Genomic DNA, 26,216 nt, shown 5'->3' on the forward strand with positions numbered 1-26,216 from the left:
TGTCACAATAAATAGGAACTCATCAACCTGGAATCTCAATTCCCATTTGGAGTCTCTCATGAAAAAGACAGATTGGAGACAGACAGACTGTCATCACTTAGAGACAGATTTTAGAGAGAGAAAACTATTTTAATAAGGAGATACATTTTCTTGTTACTTCTGGTGTAGTACACTGTTGTGCAGTGTCTGCATCTGATTACTGATGTTGAAACAGGGAGAAAAATCCTCAGGAGAACAATGAAAAAGATTATTGGCGAGGAAAGAGAAAAAAAACGTCCTCAACATGTATGATCAATTTGATATACACAGTATACAAATAATACAAAATAAAAAGGTCAAAGCAGCACTGCTGTTTATTGTTTCTAATGTTGCAAATAGAAGAGGACATGCAAGCAAAAGAAGCAAGACAAATGCAGAATTTGTAAAAGAATAGCTGTGATTCCTGACCATAGAAACAAACTGAACTTGTACTCTGTACTCATCGTAAGATGCTTGTTTTGTTTTTCCTGAGAGATTTCACAGTCACTGCAATAAAACATATGTATAACTGACCATTGCTGCATGTTACTGGGCAAAGAAGTCATGGGATTTGTAAAAGGATTAGTCACTCCTAATAAAATTACCCAGGGCCACATTACTCAGGGTACAAGTTTACACAAGGTGAATAGTCACGTGCTCCAGCACACTGGCCAACAACAAACTGCCTGGGCAGTGGAACATGCGTGTATTATCCGTCTTTCCCAGCCTACTAACCACTGTCTCAGAAAGAAATTATTTAATGGTTGTCAACATAGATGAAACCCCCAATCTAACACTTTGAGAGAGCAATGGGCATGCCGCCCTGCACTCCCCTCTCTCAAATGGGCACTGAAGTTGCATGGGACCAAGCTGTTGAGGGCCAGAGGTAGAAAACATCTGTCCAAAGGCTACATGTGGTGGGTGTCCCTGACACCAGGGGCTCCCGGTCCCCCTGGCTCCAGTGGAGTGGTGGGTCTAGGACATGGGAAGCCATCAGATGTTAAGCTCAACAGATAAAAGGTGCACAGACTGCAGTGGAAGCACCTTTGTAGCCCCTCCATGGCAAAACACCAGCGAGGAAGGGGATGAGGGGAAAAAAGCGTCCTAAAGGCCTCATCTCATCCCATGAAACAAAAGCTCGCTTGTTTCCCAGGCAGTGTAAGCAGGACATCAGATCTACAGCAGCGCACAGAGGACTCCCGACAACTCTATAGTAAAGGCCTGAAAAGGTTTATTGGTATCACAGAATCACAGAGTGGTAAGGGTTGGAAGGGACCTCTGGAGATCATCTCGTACAACCCTGCTGCTTGAGCAGGTACCTCTAGAGCAGGGGGCACAGGACCGCATCCAGGCAGGTTCTGCATGTCTCCAGGGAAGGAGACTCCACAACCTCCCTGGGCAGCCTGTGCCACTGCTCTGTCACCCTCACAGGAAAGAAGTTTTTTCTCATATTCAGGTGGAACTTCCTGCATTCCAACTTGTGCCCATTGCCCCTTGTCCTGTCACTGGGCACCACTAAAAAGAGTCTGGTCCCACCCTCCTGACACCCTCCTTTTCAATATTTATAGGTATTGATGAGATCCCCCCTCAGTCTTCTCTTCTCCAGGCTGATACGCCCAAGTCTCTCAGCCTTTCCTCATAAGGGAGAAGCTCCAGTCCCATGATCATCTTCGTAGCTCTCCACTGGACTTGCTCAAGCAGTTTCACATCCTTCTTAAACTGCGGGGCCCAAAACTGGACACAGTGCTCCAAATGCAGTCTCACTAGGGCAGAGTAGAGGGGGAGGATAACCTCCCTCAACCTGCTGGCCACACTCCTTTTAATGCAGCCCAGGATACCTTTGGCCTTCTTGGCCACAAGGGCACGTTGCTGGCTCATGGTCAGCTTGTTGTCCACCAGCACTCCCAGGTCCTTCTCAACAGAGCCTCTTTCCAGTAGGTCAGCCCCCAGCCTGTACTGGTGCATGGCGTTGTTCCTCCCCAGGTGCACGACCCTACACTTTTCTTGAATTTCATGAGGTTCCCCTTGGCCCAGCTCTCCAGCCTGTCCAGGTCTTGGATGACAGCACAGCCTTCCAGCCTATCAGCCACTCCTCCCAGTATCTCCTCATTATGCCTGTAACGCTACATTTTAGTATGGAAACCAACAGATAACACTGTGATTTCTCATTTAGGAATCACAGTATCTGACCCGCTGTAAAATGAACCACAAGTTTTGCTTGGAACCATAAGCTGGAGCTTGTGTTATATCCTGCTATACAAGGTGACTCTCGGCGTTCTCCTGATTGTGTTAAGAGAGGATCAATACTGAACTGGGGTTATTTTTAGTTCCAGTTCACATTCTTTCAATCAGCTCCACTAACAGTTAAAAAAAGACACTTAGGAATACCTTGAAGTGGTCAGCTTGAACGCATCTAAGGCTCTTTGGTCAGAGGTAGCTGGAGAGCCTGCACCACAGATTTGCATGTAAACATTTGTCAGTATTTCTGTTTAATAGGATGCACAGAGTGTGAAAAAATACTCTTTTGTTCTGAGGTCTTCTATTATTTTTTTCCCCCCTAACAATTTAGCAAATGGTACTAAGAAAAAAACGGGGAAAATTAAGATAAAATAATGAGAAAGTTGAGAGGAACTCATACTTCTGACAAAGGGCAACAAAAGCACATCAGATGTGACAGTTTTTAGGGATAAACATGCACTGTTTTTAAGTGGCAAGTGGGAGTGAAATAATTTTCCAGGCTTCCTTCTACGTCTCCTAATGTTTTTCTATGAAAAGACTTGTTCTGTGTAATCAACACTTTGGTTTTAAAGAAATTTATCAATAACTGACACTTCAGAGCTCCTAAAATGACCATCCTTATAATTGGTTATTACGATCTCTCAATTATAGCTATAACAACAAAGGATATGATTATATTGTCACTGCTTTCCTTTAAAAAGAAACTATTGAAAGGCCTAATGATTAATTCACCATTTTTGAGAGCTCACTGTAATGACAGAAGACTATATACAAAGGTCTCTTCAGTGAGCCCATTATTCAATTAATAAATGCTGAATACCAAGCAGTCATAGTCATATGAAACTCCCAAGAATTGTGTGAATTTTTAACCAATTAATTATCAATTACAACATCATAAAACACCAGTACAAAAATAGAAATAATGAAATTTAATTATACATTATTCTCCTTAGTTGCTGCAAATACTATACAAGACTGATTTTGATTAATAATTCATACAGCAATAAAGTATCAGGAAAGATAATTATACTGTGCCACAATTCTCACACTGATTTCTGTAATTACAGATTACAACAGTGTTAGCAATTTAAAAAGGTTAGGGAGCAGTAGTAATTTGCTATGTCATCCTCAGCAATATTAATGTCTTCTTCCTGAGCACCCTAGATAATTGAAAATAGACTAGCAGGCCGCCAGGCTACATGGGCTTGCCTCCTGCCAAGCATACTGTGGGTGCCAGGGCCACTAGCAAGCACGTCTTCAGAAATCAGCTTTTCACATTGTTCAAGTAACTTCTGCTGTAAAGCAGACAATACATGGCCCAGCAGAAAAGACGTTGTAGAGCATTCTCAGCCGGCAGCTGTAGGCATGTGTTGCTGCTGATAGCGATGGGTGGTGCTTCTGACCCTACTGCCTCAAAGCAAAACCTTTGTTTGACTGTAAGTAGGAAGGGGGATAGCTAAGAAACTCAAGAGAGGATTTAACCACGGGCCCTCTATAGAAAAAGGCCTGGCTGGGCACACAGCAAGCCCTACAAACATTTAGTAACTCTCCCAAAGGCAAAAATTTACACTGCTGAGGAGGCCGCATGGCTCCCACACATCAAGCGTTCACAGCCCAGGGAGCACCCTCTGAATTTGTTGAAGAGCTGCATGTGGTTCAAGGGCCACAAACTGGTGCCTGATGAGCTACACCATGGACAGTGAGCAGAACCACTAGTGCCTGGGCTGGCTGCAGAGCTGGGCCATGAGCCCTCTTTCTGTATGGCAAGCTTCACATGCTTTTGAAGCAGAGACGAGAACACTGGAAATTCATTCCTTAGCTTAAACCGACAGGAAGAGGGATGTGTCCTCCAGACCGTGGAACAGCTGCTTTTGCACAGCCTATATGCTGTCACAGCACAGAGGCTTTGATGTAGGAAGTAAGTCCCATTGCAAAAGTCACTTACTGGCTTTGTTATACTGGACCTAGTCCCTGCTGCACAACTGCACAGAGACCAGGGAAAAAAAAAAAGATGGACTCTGATCCTCTAGACCTTTAAACAGACCTACTGAATATCACTTTTGTCTGTAATATTTTGGTTACTTAGAATTGGTATTGGTAGATTGCACATACGAACAGAAATGCACTACAAATTCATTTCTGTGAGGGATCTTGGTTTTTGTTTGTTTGTTTGTTTTTAAACTAGTGTCAGGATGCCTGTAGTCTCCATGATGAATGTTTATTTAAACCCCAGGTGTCTACTCTAAAGCAATTGTGCTTTGGGTTGTTCAGGGATCGGTACCATATGGAGGAAGAGATTCCCACTGGAGGCTGCTTTGAAGAGTCCAAACAGATTTGTGTTCCACACCACATACAGATAAAACCTATTTCTTGACTTCAGAGGGTCTTGACAACTTTATGTTTTTATTGTGTTTTGAGAAAGTAACCCAGCTGAACAAATTAATGATAGCTCACAGTCTTTAAGGACTTTAGTTAACATGCAAATAATGTCTACACATGGTACTTGCATTGACATATACATTCTATACAGGCCTACTCAGCAAAGTATACATATGCATCTTTTTATGACTAGGGAAAAATTATATAATGATACTAGTAACTGTCCTACACTCAATAAGGCAGGCTTAGTTTAACATGCATTTTCAACATTATTTAAATATAAATGGTGATGCCTTCAGGAAAGAGGCATAGTAGATGGGGTGGGGGAAGATATAGTGTGGATAGGAAAAGAGAAGGGACAACAGAAGAACTGTCCTCTGTCCTTATTTTTCAGAAGCCACTCAAATGGCATATATATACATAGAAAGTGAGAAATGCAGGAGAACTCTTCCCCAATAAAGATTGCTCTTTACAGTAGCTGGCTACAGTGGAGGGGACTGGAACCAAGTCTGCTACTCAAAATAGCTTATTCAAAGCATAATGGGGAATGCCCAACACTGAAACAGTGCCAGGAAACCACTAAGCAAAACAAACAACATATGTTTTTCTGAAGTGGTCAAAGGCTTCAGGACCTTGGGGAAAATATACAACCTTTTGGGTTACTCTTAGGTAAACTGCATTGCCAGATTAAAGAATCAGAGAGGCAAAAATGAACTAGCAATTGTTTTTATCTTGCCCTCCAGCCTGGCGAGCTCTCTGAAAAGGTTTAAGGCCTCCATATAAATGGAGGCTGGAGATTCTGGCAATGACCCACCAGATATAGGTCCTGCCTTCCTTGCTTTAAATTCGTATTTTGGGGGTTTTGTTGAGAAGAGATATAGTGATATGGTTTTCCTCCTTTTCCCAAACTTTTAAATAATTTATGTGGGCCTTTATTGGCGTATGTACACATATATGTATCTATAATTTGCACTACGATGCTGTCTGAGATGATGAAATTGTTGAAGTATAAATGGTTGATCAAGTATCCAAGTACCCAGGCCACTTGCCTGTATGACAATACTTTGGGGTAGTAAAAAATACGTTTCTGTATTTGAAATCTCTTTTGCTGGTATGACTATGAGAACAAAAGTCAGGCTGATATTAAGCCAATACCACCAGTGTTTGGAAGCTACAAATTATGAACAACAGTGCTGTTTTGCTCCTTTTAGCAGCCTTTTCACATGAAAGATTATGCCAACAGGTTATCTAAAAGCTATTAGTTTCCTTTATGCTTTGTTCTCAAGGAAGCCCAGCCTTCAACAACTCCAGTAGAGTTCAATGCTGAAGCTCTGAACTTGAATTTTTTGGTTGCTATCAAATTAGCAATTTTTTTTGTGATTTTTTTTTTCCAGAGCAGAACAGAAAACTTATCTCTCAGGACAACTGGTTAACTTCCTCCTCAATTCTCAAGCTATACTAATTACCGCTTTTCCAGCCTATCTGTAGAACTTGTGGAAGGAAGTTCTGTCTGCGTGGGAGCATATGGCCAAAACCACTGCTAAAAACTTTGACTACTCAAATTGTAGAGGTTGCAAAAATGACAAAAGCCCATTTTCTCCTGTCATACTGCGCAGTTGTTATGGGAAAAAATCTGCTTTCCCTCCCCCCACCCTAAAAAAAAGGCAGGCTCTTCATCTTTGCTGCAAGTTAGCAAGTGTTTAGAATATCCTTCGTGCTTCCTTGGGACACAAAATGGCATGTCCTTTGGAACGTGTCTGTTGTGATTAATGTGTGAAGAGCAGGAACGCATGCAGTAGGTCACTGGGTTAAATTTGGGACAGAATTTCGTAGGGTACAACTTCACACATTCTGCTGTTGGGAAAGAATGCAGGTGTCGCCTTCCCCTTAGAGACTGGGCCACTATCTGCTTGTGCAGCGTTTTCTACAACCAAACAGACACCAACAATAATGTTTTCCTTTGACAGCACATGTGCAGAAGGAAAAATGTTTCCTTATGGTTAAATCATTGCTTTTTACTAATCTAAAAATAAATGAATAAATAAATTCTAGTGACTACTGCATTAGGATCCACAGATTCACAGGTCTGAAACTTGGAAGGCTTATCAACACGTGCAAAAAAAAATTTTTCACGTTCTTCTAACCATGAAATTATCAGAAGGTCACTGAAATGACTATTTAGAAACTCTCAGAGCAAGTGCGAAGGGGATACCTGGATTATGCCAAGGGATTCTGACAGTGTTTTTGATCCTACAAGGATCTGAGAATTGCCGTTTCTTCATCAGAGGGTTTAAGCAGGAGTTGCAAGTCTTCCCACCATCCTCAGAGTCTGGCATATGTCTAGATTCCTATTTAAAGGTCCCTTTATCCATGGACTGGCCCTTATTCTGGAACTAAACTGCCTTTCCTGTTGCAGACAATAAATCATCCCTCAGCAAAAGCAGCATGGAAAGTAATCACTCCTGCTGCCAGCACCTACCAGGCTACGGCCGGGGCAAGCAGAGAGGATGTGAGACAGAAATGGGTATTTTGACTAAGTGCAACTGCAGTCTAAAGGATCCCAGAGAGAAAGAAAAGATTTCATGCATTTGGGTCCTGGTGCATCTGCACCTATAGTTCCTTAGAGGACTGCAAAGACAGCAGAAGGCAAAGACAAGCTTTCCTTCTTCGCTAAGATCCAGAGGAGCTTATGAAAGCTTCTTCGCCATGGAAAAGAATGAGGGATTAAAGCTGCAAAGGCTGCTGTAAGAAGAACTTGGATTTTTATCTTTGTTTGAGGATACTCATATTATTTGTTGAGCTTTCCATGCAGCTTTTTGAAGTTTGTTTGGCTTATTTGCCCCCACAGAACTACAATGTACTCAACTCACTTAAAGCTGCAAAAGCCATCAAATAAAACCAAATAGGAGATTAACACGCAAAATCCAAAACTAAGCCACACTTTATCCCAGGGAAACAGGGTGGCTTGATTATTTCTGTTTGAATTAGTGCACTCTGTCATGGGAGTTTTAATCTCAGGGCATTCCTTCTACAGCTCACAAACCCAAAAGGCAGAAAGGACCACCTAATCTGTCCTCCTAAGGGCAGTATCAACAGTTGCCTTTATCACACAGACTTACAATCCTGACAGAGCAAAAAAACCCCAGCGGTTTGTTTTACAAACTCTCTCTTCTGTTACTGGAATTATCTATACCTTTATAGCCTCCAAGTTCTCTCTTGACAGATCCTGAAATAGCTGTTCCGCTATTTTACCCTGGACTGACGTCAAGCTAAACCAGCCTTCAGTTCCCCGGGACATCCCTTTTATCTTTTTGAAATATAGGAAATACAGTTGGCAGCCCTCCAATTTTCTGGAATTTCCCGTTTCCCAAGATTTATTATAAATTAACAGCCACTTCACAGAGCTTTTCAGCTACCTCCTTTAAGATTCCTGGATGTAAAAGTTACTAATATTTGAAAACGTGTAATTTCAACCACTCCTGCCTACCTCAGGTCTTCCTTTCCTATAAGCAGCAAACTTTCTCTTCTTTCCACAACACCGCAGAGGATGGACACATCCTCTTTCACCAATTCAAATACAAAAACCACTTAGGGAACATTTCTGCCTTTTCTATTTTCCCTTTTTTGCTATGCGATTAATTAATGTTTTATCTTGACTTCTATTTCTTCATTTAACCAGGATAGCTTCTCATTAAAGTAACGTTTTTTGTTATTGATAGCAGTGTAAAATCATAATTTTGAGCAGCTGGCAGAATATTCTTCAACAATTCCCAGTGCTTTCAAGGCTTTTTACTTTAAATGTAATGTTATGCCAACACAACAGGTTCTAACTCTGGAAAACATCTTTTTAAGTTCTGAGTACAGTGCATGCATAAATTTATCATCTCTTGGTAGGTGGTATACTCTGCTTGCACAAGGTCACTGTATGGGATTTCAGGTCCTGTGATTCACATTATTTAAGGCTGTCCACAGATAACAATGTTTAACAAACTGCTTCCCTTCTTGCTTCGTTTTCTCACGCAACAAGTTGTAAACCTTTATTTTCCAGCCCATTTTTAAGAGAACCACTCCCATTGAAACTGTTTTGGATTGCTGCTCATGTGCCATTCTCTCCAATGCCGCCCCTGTAATGCCAAGAACTAAAAAGTCAAACAATGTGATTCGTGTACAACCCTAATGGTTTAGACTTACGTATACCAACAGTACCGTAAGGCTGGTTTATGTGGTTGGGTATTCAGTGATGTCATTGTCTCTCTCTGGTTAGTTTACAGGCCCCATTTGCTTATTTGCCTTCAAGGGGAACGTACTATTGGTAGAGAAAAAGAGGCCACCAAAACCAGACCTTCCCCACAGTCTCTGTAGACTACAGACCCAAGCTGTTCACCCTCAGCAGCATTGTGACTGCAACCTGCTGCTACCTTCTGCCTTCCCTCTCCTTTCACAAGAGGACAGATGCTCCAGGACACCCAACTATACCATATCTGAGGGCAACACAGAACAAATCGGCGAGGACCTTGTCCCTGCAGTGGCAATTACCATTGCCACACTATCTTCAGGACCATGGCACGTTTGCTCAGGTCTGTGTTTCAGGCAGCTGTGACCTGTGGAAGCTTTGCTTGGCTGTTGAAATGTACCCCACGCCTACAGTCCGGATAATCTTTAAGAGATATTTGATGTACAAGCAAATGCTTCTTTTCTGAGGAACAAAAAGTCTGTGTGCTTTTTCTGATGTGAATTGAGAAGCTATATTCTCCATAGATCTTGGAGACATGCAATTAAAGACTGTCAAATTTGCATGCACACAGGATCCAACTGAAGGCTGAGCAGGTGATGTGATAACATTTCTCGTTTGACTTGACAACCTTATATTCTTTTAACAGCTTCTGTGCATGATTTCCTTATCTTAAACAAACTAAAGGTGCCATTGTGTAACCTGACCCTCAAGCCCAGGCAGGTCAGGAGCAGGTCAGGAACCATGAGATTTCTGCTTCCCAAGTGATGTTGGCTGACCATCACTGGTCTGCAAAATCCCAACCAAGCAGTCTGCGATGCTGCACCAAATACAGATGGAGCGAGCAGAGCGCTGCTCTGCAGGTTTCCCTGGTTTGTCAGAAACCAGATTTCTGAGGCAGCATTAAGCAGCAGCTATCAGCTGCCCTGGGATTTCTTTTCTGAAGTTTCTGGCTGGTCAGATGGATTTCCATGGGAATAGCAACAGCAATGACTGCACCTGTGGCCCCAAACCCACTCTCCAGCTGAGATCTCATGTCTTTGCTCCGCAGCATGGGGGCACCAGAGCTTCAGAAGAGCTCAAAAAAAAGTTGAACATCGGAAAATCAACACATAATTTCCAGCTTTATTTTCCCATTTACTTCCCCCTCAGCTGAAACACTTCGGTGGTGGTTTTCCAACTGCAGGCTGAGAGAACATCACAGCAAGAAAATCGTGACCCTGTGCACCTGAAGTCTGGCAAACCTACTGTGGTTCAAAACAAGGCTTTGTAGAGGGAAATGACAAGATACAAGGCAGGCAGTCCTATTTCTGGTGCACATGTAGAGTGAGAAGCACTGGGAGGTCTACATGCAACAGGACTTAGCTGGCACGTTCCAGCACTTATTTGGCAAGGTGTTGAGTGCCTTTAATCCATGCCCTTTAATGAGATTTGAGATCCCCTGCAACAAGCAGGATCAAGCCGTAAAAGCATGAAGACAAGGAGATTAAACTACAGATTAATAATTATACTGTATAAACAATCTGGGATAAAATAAAACTCTCTTACTCCATTGGAGACGGACATGTTTATGTATAAAGTGGGGAATCTATAAAGCACATTGATTACTATTTCAAATGAAACTAATCTAAAAGCATTACTAATTATTAACTAAAATATGTAATACAAATAGCGTGTTAGGAAACAATCAATACTTCCCAGCGCTTACAACCCCCTACAGCAATTTTTGTGCTAATAAGGAGACCAGCCTACATGGCAAACTCTAGTGCTTGGCAGGGAGTTTGTCCTGTTTGTACATATAAAAGAGAACAGTCTGCAATGTAAAAACAAGCATACTTTTTTCTTCCTTCTTCCCCCTCAACTTCTGCCTACTCTAACTGTACCTAACCTATATTGCAGGCTGCATTAAAAAATAAATAATAATTTAAAAAATCACTCCACAAATCTTCTAACTACATCTATGTACTGTGTTTTTTGGACTGTCAGAGGTATGCAAATATTGCTACGCAGGACCAAATCTAGTCTTTTTAGACAAACTTGACCACATAGTGACACAGCTTCATGGAAGGAAGAGACTTTTCCTCCTGGAATTTTCCACTGTCAGACTAAATGAAGATTTTGCCATTAGTACAATTCAAGTCTTATAGAAATAGGCTCAGTTAATTTATATCTATCAGAAGCCAAGATCAGGTAAGTGTATCTACAGATTTATGCCATTTCTTTAAGAAGTTAAGCCCTAGTAAGACACAGTTTTGTTATATGCACAAAGGAATGTTAAAATGCTTTAAAAAATACGTGTTGCTTGATGAAATACAGGACAGTCAGTACTTTGTTATGAATGACATGATGCTTTTCCATCACAGCATATTATGTTCCATTATAGTGTCTTAAATTAAAACAGACATGTATGTGCATATACTTGATATATATGTACATGTATATATATACATATGCATGCACATATATGCACAATGTTTATTAATATCTCTTAGGAAATACATATTATTGTCATTGCATGAGCCCAGCATGAGCTTTCCAAACATTAAAAAATTACATGATCTCTGTTAAAAGGGTCCTTGGGCCAGTCCTATCAATAGAGCTACCCAGACTCACATCAAGGAGGAAACACTCCTTTAACTCTGTACAAATTAGGTGGCTCACTATTATATGTATCCATTATTCCATGCATTTCCCACCTGAACTACATATGCACGCACATATTCTTCTCCACTGCATGTGGCAAGGATTTTTTCGAAACGAGCATAAGCAAGAGGAGAAATTAAAATCGTGAAAAGGATGCTTGTGCAAATGTTTTTAGTAATAATAAAGGAGGAAAGAGATGTGTGCAAAAAGCTCTGAAACAGGACTAGTCCAGAGGCAATGATGAAAAGCTGAAGGCATGGGGGAGAGCCAGGAGCAACATCCACAAGGATACTAAAAATCACGTTATTATGGATGAGTGGAAAGGTCCAAGATAAAAGAAGGGAAAGGATCAGGCTTACCTCAGAGAGAGAGGAGGCTGAAGAGGCTGGGGGCTTACGGATCAAGAGTTACACAGAAGGAAAGGCGGAGGAGGGATGACTGGAGAAGTGTCATGGGAGAAGGGTCTGTATTAAGGGGGCAGGAGCCCAGTCCTGCCTCTACTGCCTCGAGATGGGCAGAGTGGCAGAGGTGAGAACAGGGAACGAATTGTGGGAAAGATTGGTTATTTTCCAGTGTTTTCAGTGAGCAAAAAGAAACTGAAGAAGCCAGAGATAAAGCCATTGCATACTACAGTGAGTATGTAAGGATGCTGCGAGGGAGCAGAAAAGAGTGGGCAGGCGGTAGAGGTTGCACTGCCCAGAACAGAGAGGGGAACGACTGCCAAGGAACTTGAAAGAGCAGTGAGAATGGAGGTGACACCAAGAAAAATGTTGCTGGAAATTGTCCTTTCCCCCACTGAGAGGTGTAATGATATTTTTTCAATGGGAAGCAAGGGGAGGGAAAGTCGCAGGCACTCAGAGAAGCAAACAGGGAGAAGTGTCAGAGCGGAGAAGAGATGAGAGGGGGGAGGTAATTGCTGGTGAGAGGCTGAAGAGTGGGTGAGGACACAGTGCCAAGAGACAATAATCCAGCTGATTAGAGAATTAGGCACAAGAGATGTTAAGCGAACGGCAGAGAGCAGAAGAGGCTACGGAGGTGGCAGGAAGAGCCTGAGCTTAAAATAAAACTGTCAAGCAGTCCAAATGCACCAGTTGTATGTTTCCTTTCTGCCTGCCCCCTCTCTCCATCGCATAGGTAGAGACTGACCACCTTAGAGCAGGGAACAAACAAATATTCAGCCACCCTCAAGCTGATCCTGGAGGAGCAACAGAACAGGGAAGAAGGGAAATAAAAGCTGTCTTACAATAGCTGTCCCTGGATAAAAAGGAGGTGTTTAGCACAGCTGTGTGGCTATATTTGATTTACGTGGGCTTCTTCATGCAAAACAGAGGCACAGCGGAGCTTTCTGAAGAAAGCATCATGGACAGAAGCTCCTGCACATTAGAAAGAGACAAAGGAAACACTGGTGTCCTGGGCTATGCCAGGATGCACATGGGAGCTGGGGACCCTGGCTCGGGCAGCCAGCACAAAGGCGCTTGCACCGCGCCATCCCCATGCAAGGCAGTGCTACACCCAGCGGCGTGAGGAGTGATGTACACAAAGCTGTAAGCGCTTTCTTAGCTGGCTTACTATTTGGAGTTTGAGCTCAACATCCCCTTGTAAAGAAAAGGCTTGCCTCGTGAGAAAAATGGCTACTAAGTAGTGTAAAAATCCTGTTCTTTGTGATAAAGAAGTCCACTTCTAAATTAAGGAACAAAACACAGTAGCCCTGCTTGTACACTACACATTTTTCTAAATGTTCTTTTCTAGTAGCAAATAATTAATCTTGTGTTAGAGCCTGAAAAGTCCCAACTAGTTTTTGAACTTGCAGACAGCTGGAAAATGCCTGCTTAGGCTAGTGCGCTCATCTTTGAGTAATTCCTAGTTGCTAATTACTCCTCCAGAAGCTGCCAACAGCTATTCTAACATTTTGATAACTAGGGAAGGATATCACATCGCTTTATCATATATTTTGTGAATTAACAACAGCATGCTTGTGAAGCAATGGGATAAAAATCAGGTAGCTGAGAAAGATATTCAAGCTAATCGATTTGCACACAAAAAAATCTACGGTATGAAACGCCGTTTCTGAAACAAAGGACACGGCTGGGGAACAAAAACCAAAAGTGAAACCAGCGTTTGTTAGAAGTTGTCAGAGTAGATTCCTTCTCTTGGAGACAGATGAGAGGAGACTGAAGCCCAGGACCCCTTGCGAATGAGACTTGCTAGTACTCCACTAACCCACTACAACCAGAGCAATATTCCCCTCCACAACACAACAGACGTGATTCAAACTGGCAAGCCCTTGCACGTGAAAGCACGATGCTTTCCCCTGCTCGGTGAGGTTTCTGCAATATTCATCACAGCAGCCCAGAGGGAATTCCAGCTTGCGGTGTGCAGGAAGCTTGCTGGTGCTCCTGCACAGCAGGGCAGACCCCGCCATGGCTGAAGGGGCACCAAAAGGCACCAAGAGGGTGCTATTGGAGGAATCCTCTTGAGATGGAGCTGCCGGCAGCGCAGGCATCCCATGCAGCCCTTGGGCCTGTGTGGGAAATGGGGGGAGGCAGCCTGGAGAGAAATAAAAGAGCTACCTTTATATATGTGCACGTATATTAACTGCAGCGAGCTCATGTAATAGGAACATCTGCTCTGAAAATGGCAAAGGCAAGTTATTATCAGGACGAATGTCCTTATGCAGCATCTCAGGGGAGGCTCTGGCCAACTTCAATCAAATGTCTTTTTCTTAGAATGCTGGTAAGCTGTGGTCATCAATCCTATTTAAGGGAAGGGAAAAAAGGCTTCATATCACCACTTTCCCTCCTCACTCGACGCGACATAAAATACTAGCACATTAGCACAGGCAAAAGCAACGGAGCCTGGCTGATAATGGTCATGCTTACGTATTTATTAAGCAGCCCCAGGAAGGGGGCACCAGGTGCAGAAGACAACTATGCAGCTCGTTCATCGAATGCCTGCAGCAGCAGCTTCCTGCTTCTGAGAGGTTTCCTTGAAATCCCTCCACAAATGCTCTGCAACCAAAGTATAAAAGCAACCACTTGCCTTGCTCTGATTGCCCACTTGAACTTTTCAAGAAGATTGCATGCGTTTACCATCGATCTACTGTACTGTGTTGCCAACTGACTTGTGGTGGAAAGACTGCAAAACTGGCCTGCAGCACTTACACGATCCACACGCTGTGTTGCCTCTATGCCTCAAAAGGCCATGTATGGAGTTCTGGCAGTATCCCCATTTACCAGTGGGCCATGGGGGTACAGGCAAACCACCTCATTTAGGAGCTTGTGCTGCCACTGCCAGGACTGTAGGGAAAGAAGAGATGATTACCTTGACTTCTTGGCTAGTTGCCCAGATTGGTAAAATCAGTTAAAGGACAAGGTGATTTTCCTGATCGTTATGGCCTAGACAGGAGCTGGAATTTGGCCCAGGTTGGTTGTTCAAATGCTTCACTACTGGGTACTGCTATGGGGTTTAGCATTGCTGCTTCGTTATCCCTCTGTAGATTCGTCTTCTCTGTGCTGTGTATACATAAGCACAAACGGACCATGAGACTCACAATGAGCTCTTGTAATACCAGCTGTCAGCAGCCAACTCAGAGTCAGGAAAAACATGCTTCAGCAAGAGGTCGTGTCTATAAATATGGCAAAACTAATTATCCCAAGAAGGGTTCCCTTTCCTCTTAAAATTAGCAGTGTATACAGTCGGATATCTCAATGTAAACACATCACACTGAATTTCACCAGCTTCACGATCTAGCACTGTTGCACTGCTATGGAAGGAAAAGTATAATTTCTATATGAAGTCTCTACTATAACAGAGACTAAATCTGACATGTGAAAAGCTTTACTGTAGTGTTTTTAGGAGAGTGAAATGAGAGAGAAAAAGCATGAAGCTTAAAACCAGCAACACACCAAAGGTTACAAGAGAAGTGTCCCTGTGAGAAATGGAGAAGATAGTTGAAGCCCCTTCTGAGAACAAGGCAGTGGGCAAGCTCCAATGAAGAGTCCAGGAGAGAAAAGGGGCAGGTAGTCGTAAGAGAAGACAAGGGAGCCCATACTGTCCTGGGTTCGACAACAGGAAGGCTTTCCAGCAAAACTTTTCTGGGTAGTTTAAGTAATCATCTGTAAAACAGAAGGCAAGAAAGAGCCCCCAGGACTGGCCAGACCTGGGGACTGTGTAAGCCACGTACACAGAATACACAGAATTATATAGGTTGGAAAAGACCCTTAAGATCATTGAGTCCAACTGTAAACCTAACACTGCCAGTTCACCACTAAACTGCGTCCCTAAGCACCACATGTACATGTCTTTTAAATACCTCCAGGGATGGAGACTCCACCACTTCCCTGGGCAGCCTGTTCCAATGCCTGAAAACCCTTTCAGGGAAGAAATTTTTCCTAATATCCAGTCTAAACCTCCCCTGGTGCAACTTGAGGCCATTTCCTCTTGTCCTATTGCTAGTAACTTAGGAGAAGAGACTGACACCCACATCGCTACAACCTCCTTTCAGGTAGTTGTAGAGAGCCATAAGGTCTCCCCTCAGCCTCCTCTTCTCCAGGCTAAACAACCCCAGTTCCCTTAGCTGTTCCTCAGAAGACTTGCTTTCCAGACCCTTGACCAGCTTTGTTGCCCTTCTCTGGACACGCTCCAGAACCTCAATGTCTTTCTTGTAGTGAGGGGCCCAAAATGGAACACAGCCTTTGAGGTGCGGCCTCACCAGTGCCCAGTACAGGGGCACCTCCCTGCTCCTGCTGGCCACACTATTCCTGATACAAGCCAAGATGCTGTTGGCCTTCTTGGCCACCTGGGCACACTGCTGGCTCATGTTCAGCCAACTGTCAACCAACAGCCCCAGGTCCTTCTCTGCCAGGCAGCTCTCCAGCCACTCCTCCCCAGGCCTGTAGCGTTGCATGGGGTTGTTGTGACCAAAGCGCAGGACCCAACACTGAGCCTTGTTAAACCTCATTTAACTAGCCTCGGCCCACTGCTCCAGCCTGTCCAGATCCCTCTGTAGAGCCTTCCTACCGTCAAGCAGATCAACACTCCTGCCCAGCTTGGTGCTTTCTGCAAACTTACTGAGGGTGCACTCAATCCTCTCATCCAGATCATGGATAAAGATATTAAACAGAACTGGCCCAAATACTGAGCCCTGGGGAACACTGCTTGTGACCGGCCACCAACTGCATTTAACTCTGTTCACCACAACTCTTTGGGCCTGGGCATACACATGTTTTTTTACCCAGCGAAGAGTACGCCTGTCCAAGCCATCTACTCATCTACTAAGCGTGTCACCTTGTCATAGAAGGAGATCAGGTTAATTAAGCAGGACCTGCCTTTCCTAAACCCTTGCTGACTGGGCCTGACCTCCTGGTTGTCCTGTATGTGCTGTGTGATGGCACTCAAGATGATCTGCTCCATAACCTTCCCCGGTACTGAGGTCAGACTGACAGGCTTGTAGCTCCCCAGATCCTCCTTCTGTCTCTTCTTGTAGATGGGCATGTAGATGGACATCTTGCAAGCCCGAAGAGGTCAGAAAAATCCTTGCTAGGGCATGCTATTGTTTTCTTTTCATTTTTTTCCTCTTTTTTTTCTCTGATTTTGCTTCATTATTTCAGGTCTGATTTTCAGGAAATATTTCTTTAATCCTTACAGGTATCCTTAAATTTCATCTAGTTGCCAAGTTTTGCAGACAAAAGCAGAGTATTGTATTAGCTCAGGTATGAGGGCTGTCCCTCAAACTGGTGAATGGGACATCTCCTGCTGTGCCCAGTGGTGCTGCACAACTGAGCAGTAGCACAAACATAATGAGATGCATACACCCTCTTATTTAATGAAGGAGCCCCTACGAAAGAGGTGTCTTCCAGTGATGACTGCTAGACTGGAGAGCCCTTTAGCGTGCAATAGGGGGGTGGAAAGAAAGGCTGAATGAATCATGAGCGAGCAAAAAAGGCTGTGGTACACCCCCACACTTTTCCATTTCAGCTCTGTAAAGTTCAGCTACGTCCAAGTGATGCTACTGGAACCACTGCCCAGACAGAGAGAAGCAAGCAAGTCTGAATCAACCCGATTCTGTCTAAGAATTGAGCAAAATCCCACAGCACAACAGAGGATGGAAAAGTTGTCATTTACACAGGCATAACATAGAAAGGTGAGTCTGGCAACCTTATCCCAAGCAAAGGAATTATCAGGCAAGCTTCATCCAGCACAGTTGCTGGGAGAAAAGGTCAGGAAAAACAGCCAGATTTCTGAGCAGAAAATCCACTCATCTCCCAAACCCCTTCCATGTCCTTGGGTGCAAACGCACTGCAAGCTTCCGCAGAGGGAGCCTGCCCTGGTGCCTCACGAGAGCAGAGGGGGGGCACATGAGGAGTGCCATAGGCCAATCTTTGTGGTAAAGGAGCAACTACACCTTAACCAATGCAAAATGACAGCCTTAAATGCTCACGCAACGATGAAGCATGAGCAAAAGCCAAACAGGAGATGAATAGAAACATGCTCTCGCATCCAGAGCCATCTGTCCCTCTTTACTCCTTCTTGTTGTTTTAGAAATTGACCTACTGTTCCAAATCCCAGACTTTCAGAAATAGCACTGGCTGAACGTATTACCAGGAAAAACGATCAGCACCAGCTAACCAGTGTAACTGAGGAATTCTTTCCAGGAGGTGAGGCAGTCATGACAGAAGCTGGAAAACCAAAATCCCAGAGAGGGGGAAGTACGGGCCACTCAGATACATAGGCAACAAGCAGCAGGACCAACATCTGACAGCACAAGTGATGTTCTTTTCTGCCGAAAGCGAGAAATTTAACAAAGACCGTTCCTGTTTTCTGGTACAAATGACGCATTTCAGAGGACAACCAACCATCCTCTCCCTGCTATCCAGACTGGCCTCAGAGTAAAGGAGATCAGAAAACCCAGAAGATCCCTAAAATCTATTATTGTACTAAATAAGCAGCTCATATTCTCCCATGAACTGAAAATCCCTTCAACTACCCCAAACAATTACTGTCTCCCCACCCTGTACAAAGATAAATTTCCTCTCCAAAGTAATTTTTCATATCATAAGTAGGCCTGATAATGGCAACCCCGTTAATTTAATATCCTCAGAGACCTTTACCGCCTCTCCCTGTTGAGGTTTTCCACAAAGCACCCATCCTCATCATTTTTCAGTCTTTTGAGCCCTTAATTTCCTATTAGATTGGCAAGCCTTCATCAGCCTGAGTGGTTTTATTGTGTGCTTTAATGAGTGGTAAGTGAATAACCCCCTCACAAGGCTTTTGGGGGGATTTCCTCCCAGCACTGCCAAAGGAGCCATGACTTGCCATGTGTCCTCCCCCACCTTGGCGCTCCCTCTCCCTCTGAAATGGGGAAAAAGGAAAACTAGGAAATGTAACAGATGGTCTGAAATCCTCTTCCTGTGAAAACCATTGCTACGTCCGCTAGCTTAGGCAATATTTCAAATATTTCCGCATGTGCCAACAGCGGTATCCATGACTAGGGAAGATGAGGAGACTGCTTGTGAAACTCCCCCATAGACACACTGTTTGCAACAGCCTAGTCTCCTTGTTGAAGGTTCTCTTCCCTACTCTGAATCCAATGAGAAAACTAATCTTTTCCAGATTTAAAGCTGACAGGTGGTACATGCATAATTAAAGATGACCTAACAGAGAATGCTCTCATTTCTGGCATATTATCAGACACTTAAGCAAAGCAATTATCAGTAGGCAATCTTTTCTGTCAACAGAGATTGAGTGAAACATTTTGCCAGTCAGGAAGATATTGTAACGATGATACATATGTATTTGCAAATACTCCGGCAATATAACATAGACTTAAATCTCTCTTTATCTCAGAGAAATGTCTTCATCACTTATGGATGACTACAGTAATATCTTCTCATGTTTCTGTGTTACCCTATGTTATTTCCATGTACATACTACATAGACTCCACCTTGCTCCTACTCCTGTCAAACTCTTCCTTCAACCCATATGCACACCCTACAAGTCCTGCCATTCCTCCCCACCTACTCCTACTGTCCTTTCTAGCTCCTGCACCCCTCACACCAGCACTAGCTGGTAAATGGTTCATCTGTGCTCCAGGAAACCTTGTCCTCCTGATTTTTTTTTGTTCTCTCCCAAAGCAAGCAAAACCCCAGAAAACTTGACCTCCCTCTTTCTTACTCAAAAGCAAAGAAAATCCAACTCCTCCAACAAAACCCAACCAAGCCTCCCCCAAACACCTTCTTCTTTACCTGCAGGTAGCAGCCACCTGCAGCATGTCACATGTTGGGCACTACGATGCTCTCTTTTTCTCCTTGTTACAGCTCTTGAGACATGAACATCCGTGGGGAGGAATGATGGACCTCATATGTCACGACAGACTGTGCCTGTTGTGAACAACCATGTCTTACTCGCTCATTGTGGTGCACAAGCTGAACACCTTTCCCCTAGGAGCTGTGAAGGTGGAAGAGGTGAGTGGCCTTGCTCTCCCCAGCTTATAGAGGGGGCAAGCACAAATGAAGATTGCTTGGGAATTTTATGTGGAATCAACCCAAAAGTCTATGCTAGAACTAGGAACATCTTCCCCGCTTTTTGGTTGAACAAGCAGATGGCACTGCCTCCCAAAATAGCAATGTCACCCATGCAGTTTGAAAGAGGCAGAAACTTTTTAACCTAAACTCTTAAAATGCTTCCTTCAAGCAGTGCTTTGCAATGAATCCAGAAAGCGTTGTGTCTCTCTTTTTTTTTTTTCCCCCTCCTAAGAAGAGATTTTTAAAAAAGGATCTTTTGGGGAAGAAAAAAGGGAAACCAAAAAATAATTAGGAAAAGGAAAGCCTAAAAAGGTGAGTGGTTTTCTTAATTTTGGGGAAATTAGGATTGTAAGAAGTATTATAAACCGCAATTACACACACATACACACACGCGCGCACACGACTGCACGCTACCTTACGAAAGAGCTGCTCTTAGGGTACAAAATTGCTTTAATATTGCAGTAAGACAAGTGTTTTATAAAAAATGGCTTATGATAATGGATTTTCAAAGCAGAAGTAAAACTGCTTTTCCCTGAGAATAGGGCTTTAGAGAAGGGAAACTTCACAATGCCAGTGGTGTGCGTTTAGCTGCATTTCACAAGATCTCTCATTATTTAAATTCCAATGTATTTATGTCATACATGGATAAACGATCTTATTGTTCAGAACCTGTCTTTATATGAACATCTCTGCTGCTAGAACCAGCATTATTTTGCCTTTTTTTCCCCCCTCTTCTTACCAAGTCAGAACAAAAGTCTCTTTTACTGCAGTTTTGGGAACTTCATACAAATGGCAGTTTTTACACATCAATCGTCAGTTTAATAACACTAATGATAAGAGGGGAATTAACGGTAATGGGCTGACTTCTTGGCAAGCAAATCAGAGTTTATAGAGAAGTTTCTGCTATGTCAAACTTTATAGCCCTGTGTTATCAAAAGCCCTGGCAGTGAGAATTAAGATTAAACCATTGACTCATGAGCAAGCTGGGCTTACTGAACCACAACTTCCCCGCACAAAGATTGATTATTTAGAAATCCATTGTACAAGATAGGAAGAGATAGTGATAGTCTTCTAGGACAGCAGGGAGCCATTTAAACAACAAAATACATTTGCCAGGGCATACAGATCTGACTGAGCAGGCTCAATATCTCTCTCAGTTAAAGCAATACTGGTTAGTCTGTCGGTCTTCCCTAAGGCATAGAGTTTGGTCTTTCCTTCCCCTGCTCTACCCCGCTCTTGCAATCACAGTACTTTCCAGCATTCAAAGTTCAGTCTCACATCCATCGCTCCCGTGAGTGACCCTGGTGACTTCACAGGTGCTGGTTATAGGCGTTTGTGCCGCAGGACCAGCGTGGGAAGAGGAAAACAGCATCATATGGATAGCTAGGGCAGCGAGAACAAACGGGTCTTCTGTGGATTGATGGATGACTACAAAGAGCCACATTTTGAAAATGTGGCTCGATCATGACCACAGGAATGACACTGAATATAAGAAAAAGCATTTTCTTTCCCAACATGAAAAAAAAACAAAAAAAAAAAAGAAAAAAAAAAAGATGCGTTAAAATGCCAGCTTTTGACATGAAATACCACAGGAGAAGTGAGCGATGGCAGATTTTTAATACTACTACAAACAAGCACTGAAGCAGGCGAAGTGGTTTCCCATGGCAATGATGGTCTAAGGGCAACCTTTACATCTCTTACATCTTAACTCCCCTTTTTATCCAGACAGACACAGTCCTATACCCTGGGCCACTCCAGGCCAGTTCTAATGTGGGAAGTATAGATACAAATTACATTTTGCTTCCTCCCACTCACCTTTGGCTATGATCAGGACCCGCTAATAAATTGCTCTACTGTTGAAACCCATCCCATTCAGGGCATCTTCTTTTCCACGGATGCCTCACTGTTTTTTTCACACTGCCTGTAGGTTTGATGCTATGGTTTCCAGCTACGAGGAGGATGGGCCATTTCTGTGGAAGCATTTGAACCACAGCCTTTCCAGAGTCAGTAACCTTCAGTTTGGCCATATTTCCTGGTTAATGCCCCCACAACTTGAAACAGTATTTCCAGGTAAAGAAGCCTACGCTAAGGACTGCTAATTTAACTGTGCTGCATGTCCATCCCCCTGCCATGTGTGGGCTTTGCTGAGAATCAAGTTTTGGAAGAGGAGAAACGAAGCCTGCTCCCTTATCATTATTTAGAGCACGCACTTTCAGTGAGGCTTTTCATGAGTAGGCAAGTGGAAAAATATGTTTTTAAGCAGTACAAACTCTGCTGAAGTTTTACAAGAAGCCCCAAGGCAGGCAGGGCTTATTATGCGCCACAGGAATGAAACATAGCATCTTTGGGAAGAAGCTGTTTCATCGTCAGGCGGCAGTTTGGGAGAACTGTGGGAGCTGGGCTGTCTCACCCACGAGCAAACTAGGAAATGACAGGAGCTTGTAGGTGTTGTCTGCGTCTAAGGTCAGAGACAGAGAAGCAGTTAAGCCCCATCTCTGAGGTACTGCCCCTCTGAGGGTGGATGTAATAAGTCATTACAGAGAAAAAAAGGTGAGAAATAACTATTCTACTCAACATTCTCACTGTGTCTGGGGGAATCAAGGCGGCATCAGCAGTAGGTATGGGCGGGCAACAAGCAAACAGTATGAGGAACACATATGTATGATGCACCAGCACATGCATGCTAAAAGGGATGAAGTCTCTGGATTTTTCCTGTGCTGCCACCATAACATCATGCTCCTAGCTGCCCACATCATGGACCTTGCCATGCTGTCTGAGTGCCTCTAAATGAGACCATAAAGTCTGTGTTCCGTGGTCTGCTGCTGCTCACCACAGTCCAGCTCCAGACACTGCTAGTGAGAATGGTAACAATCTTCCTCTCCACAAAAACCAATGCTAGATTTACCCCATAACCAAAATCCAGCAAGTCCTCAGCCAAATGAAGCAATGCATAAAGATCACTGCTTGAGCTGGGAACTCACAAGTCTGAAGGAGTCTCAATTCCTACTGAAAAAATGGAAGCTGTGCATTCTCAACCTTTTGCTGCAGGCTGGTATCTGCTCTGAACACCATCTCAAAAAGTACTATTGCTTCATCAATACATTTGTAATTCAACCAAAAAAAAAATTTAAAAAGCTTCTGAAGAGCTTTGCATGGTAAACATCAGAAAAACATCGCTCTCCAACCCTGCAGCCAGTTGTTCTATAATATCTTCTGCTTTGTGCTGACAACCTTTTTTCCCTCCAATCATTCAGACACAATGCCTTCAGGTCTGTCTAAGTAATGTAATTTACTGGAGTGGAATTCCCTTGATACCTTCTGCAGCACTCAGTGACAGTATCATTTATACTCTACACTGTCATGCCATGACACTGATACATTGGCTTTCATCCCTCATTCAGCGCAGAGGGTGCAATTTCACCTTCCATTGTGCCCTTTTGCAGACTGCGCGTACAAATTCCCTCCATTCATTCCTAATTACAAACCTCTGCTGAAATACTCTCATTAGATTTATACTTCTCACTCCAAAGTGTCAATCTTATTTGAAAATTCCAATTTTCCAGAAGATTCATCCATTAGCAGCAACCTCCAAAGCATTCCTTAACCAAGTGCATTAAAAGTGAAACTGGCAGAGCAGAGACGCACTTAAAATACACCATTACAGCAAATCTCCAATGCTAATGTTTTTGCATTATTTGAGCAATGCAATAAGGAGCCTGTGACTGGCCAGCTCTGTTCCTCCAGCAAGCGACAGGTGTAAGCCGGCAGTCAACTGCTATGCCTGGCTCTGCTCCCATCGTGAGGCTGCACCACATCCCTAACCATCCGCTGGTCCCCCCAGGTGCGTGGGAGGTACCGGGATCTGCCGCCACCATCTCACAGGACCTCCCGTACATCACAGGGAGCAGCGAGAGCCGAGGTGGCTGTTTAAAGGACTCCAGAAACTGAGAGTCACAAAGAGAGTTTATGACAACTGTAAAGATGCCTGAGTACAGCTTGTTTGCTGTGGGAAAGTTAAAAAAAACCAAGCTGGGGGTTTCCCGAGGTAACAGATCTTCTGCTATGCAACCTGACAGGTTGTTAGGGCTCTTCAGCTGAAAATCTTAACCGCATTGCTTCGGTGACTTATATTAACTCTAATTTAGTGGCCACATGCAGGACTGTTCTGTCTGGACCGCGTACAGAAAACATTACTGCACAGACTCCACAGAGCAGCCCTGCAAGTGGTTAAAAGAATCAAAAAGAGATCCGTCTGCCTCTTCAAGAGAAAGGTAAACACCTTAAAAACCTCATCACCATACAAGGGAAAAAATGAAGAGCCCGGGCAGCATGTACTGATAGTTGCACAACGCGTCCTATGTGCCATCTCTAAAAATAGCCCGTACGGCGATACCCCTGGAAAAGACCAGCGTGTCTCATCCAGCTGGAAAGTGTGGCAGCAGCGAGCGGCGCGTGAGTGCCGTCGCTGCATGACGCACTCTCTTCTGCCGTTATCTTCAAAGCCATCGGATTTGAACTCATCTGCATCGGGCGCAGCAGTAGAAAGCGGGGGGGGGGGGGTGGTAGGAGAAAAAACCTACCTCTACATCTGTAGTGAAAAGGGAAAATTCCACAGAAAAAATGACAACAAACATTTACGCTGCTTGTCAGCATCTGGTCACCTACAGGACTGAGACATGCAGGTGATTTTAACAGATCCTGCAGCAACCACCGCCATCGAAACTAATCATTGCTGAAGTTTTGCCTGTTCCCACCTGAAATATTTAAAACCTTGGTTACTGCATTAGGTCTCTTGTCTTTCGTACTTTGTATCAAGGCAGGAGCCGGTCCAAGGGGCGCGCACAGATGTAAAAGCAGAAACACGCATTTCAGCAAAAAGGCGAAAGTAAGGCAGCAACGACAGGCACCGAGCTCTCCTAAGAAGAGGGGGAGGGTTACACCAAGCTAATTTAAAGGGATTTCATATTGCATAATAAAAGACTCACCGCCAACAGCATGGCTATTCCATGGAACAAGCGCGTGCGCCTCTAAGTGCCCCTAGCTCCCCACATCCTCTGCGCCACGCGGCGTTACTCAGAGCGAAAACCTATTGTCTTACGCAGCCCGATTCTGAAGACCAACACTACTTCTGCTACCCTGCCAAGCCCTGAAAACCTGGAAAGGTCATGAAGCAACAAGAAAGCAGTGATAATCAAGCTGCCATGCAGCAGAAAGCAAGTATTCAGCCTCTACCTTTGGTTCTGCAGCTCTTGGACAGATGCTCTCTCTACTCATCCATCGCAAGAATGACATCAAACCGAGAAGCTTGACATGCACAGGCACACTCATTCTCTGGAAATGCCACGGCTACTTAACGAGCGAAGCTGGGACAGCACCAGACCTTACACCATGAAGTTACGAATTTCCCTGCATACGCTGACAACATCCCTCTCTAATGTTTCTATTGGCCACGAGCTAACATATCAATTAATGTGGTCAGAACAGATTTAGTAGCTCAAGATATTGCAGCTAATTTAGCATATTCCTAAGCGGTACAACTACCTGGAAAAACTACCGACTTGCATATTTCAATACCGTCACCCTAAAAACCAAACCAAAAGGATTTTATATGCCAAAAGTTAACCCTGAGAATTTGTTTCTTGATGCTCAGCAGATCTGTATATATTTCCTTTTTTTTTTTTTTTTTTTCTTTTTCTTTGCCAGAAGATGAAGTTCTGGATCAACAGTTCAAGTTACACCAGTGTGAAGTTTTGGAGGGCTGCTTTTAAAGATCTTTCAGTCCTCTCCAAAGTTTCTTTTTCCAGAGAACAGAACAATTCTGCTTCCAAAATTCTTTCATCACCACCTCTTACTTATGCACTGAGCCTAACTCCTTCTTTTTTTTTTTAAATAAGAAGTTGATGAATTAACATAGCTAGACCACACTACAAGTAAACTCTGACTCTCATTCCAACACAGACCATTTACAAGCATTTAACCCTGGGACTCACCAGACAGAGCTGAAGTTGCAGGCAAGCCAGTCATCAGAGCTAAGAGAAGGATTATGGCTTGCTCTACAAATTCTGAACCATTTGAATCTTATTTTTAGTTGTACACAAAGGGCAATAAATGGAAAATCTTATTGTAACCACGGCTTTTTCATGGCCACCCACACTTCCAACACCTACAGCAAAAGTATATAAAT

General features: G+C 43.6%; 1 protein-coding gene and 1 long non-coding RNA gene across 5 annotated transcripts in view; one reads left to right on the top strand and one right to left on the bottom strand.

The window, feature by feature from the left end:
• The window catches only part of BACH2 (BACH transcriptional regulator 2), a 196,171-nt gene that overhangs the window by 58,923 nt on the left and 111,032 nt on the right, over window positions 1-26,216 (bottom strand). The window lies entirely within an intron of this gene.
• LOC142054563 (uncharacterized) lies at window positions 10,904-24,565 on the top strand. The gene is made up of 3 exons (XR_012659587.1): window positions 10,904-11,056; window positions 19,826-19,972; window positions 23,874-24,565. It is a non-coding gene; the product is annotated as an uncharacterized LOC142054563 (long non-coding RNA).

This window comes from Phalacrocorax aristotelis, chromosome 3 (assembly GCF_949628215.1).
Source record: "Phalacrocorax aristotelis chromosome 3, bGulAri2.1, whole genome shotgun sequence".
Taxonomy (NCBI): domain Eukaryota; kingdom Metazoa; phylum Chordata; class Aves; order Suliformes; family Phalacrocoracidae; genus Phalacrocorax; species Phalacrocorax aristotelis.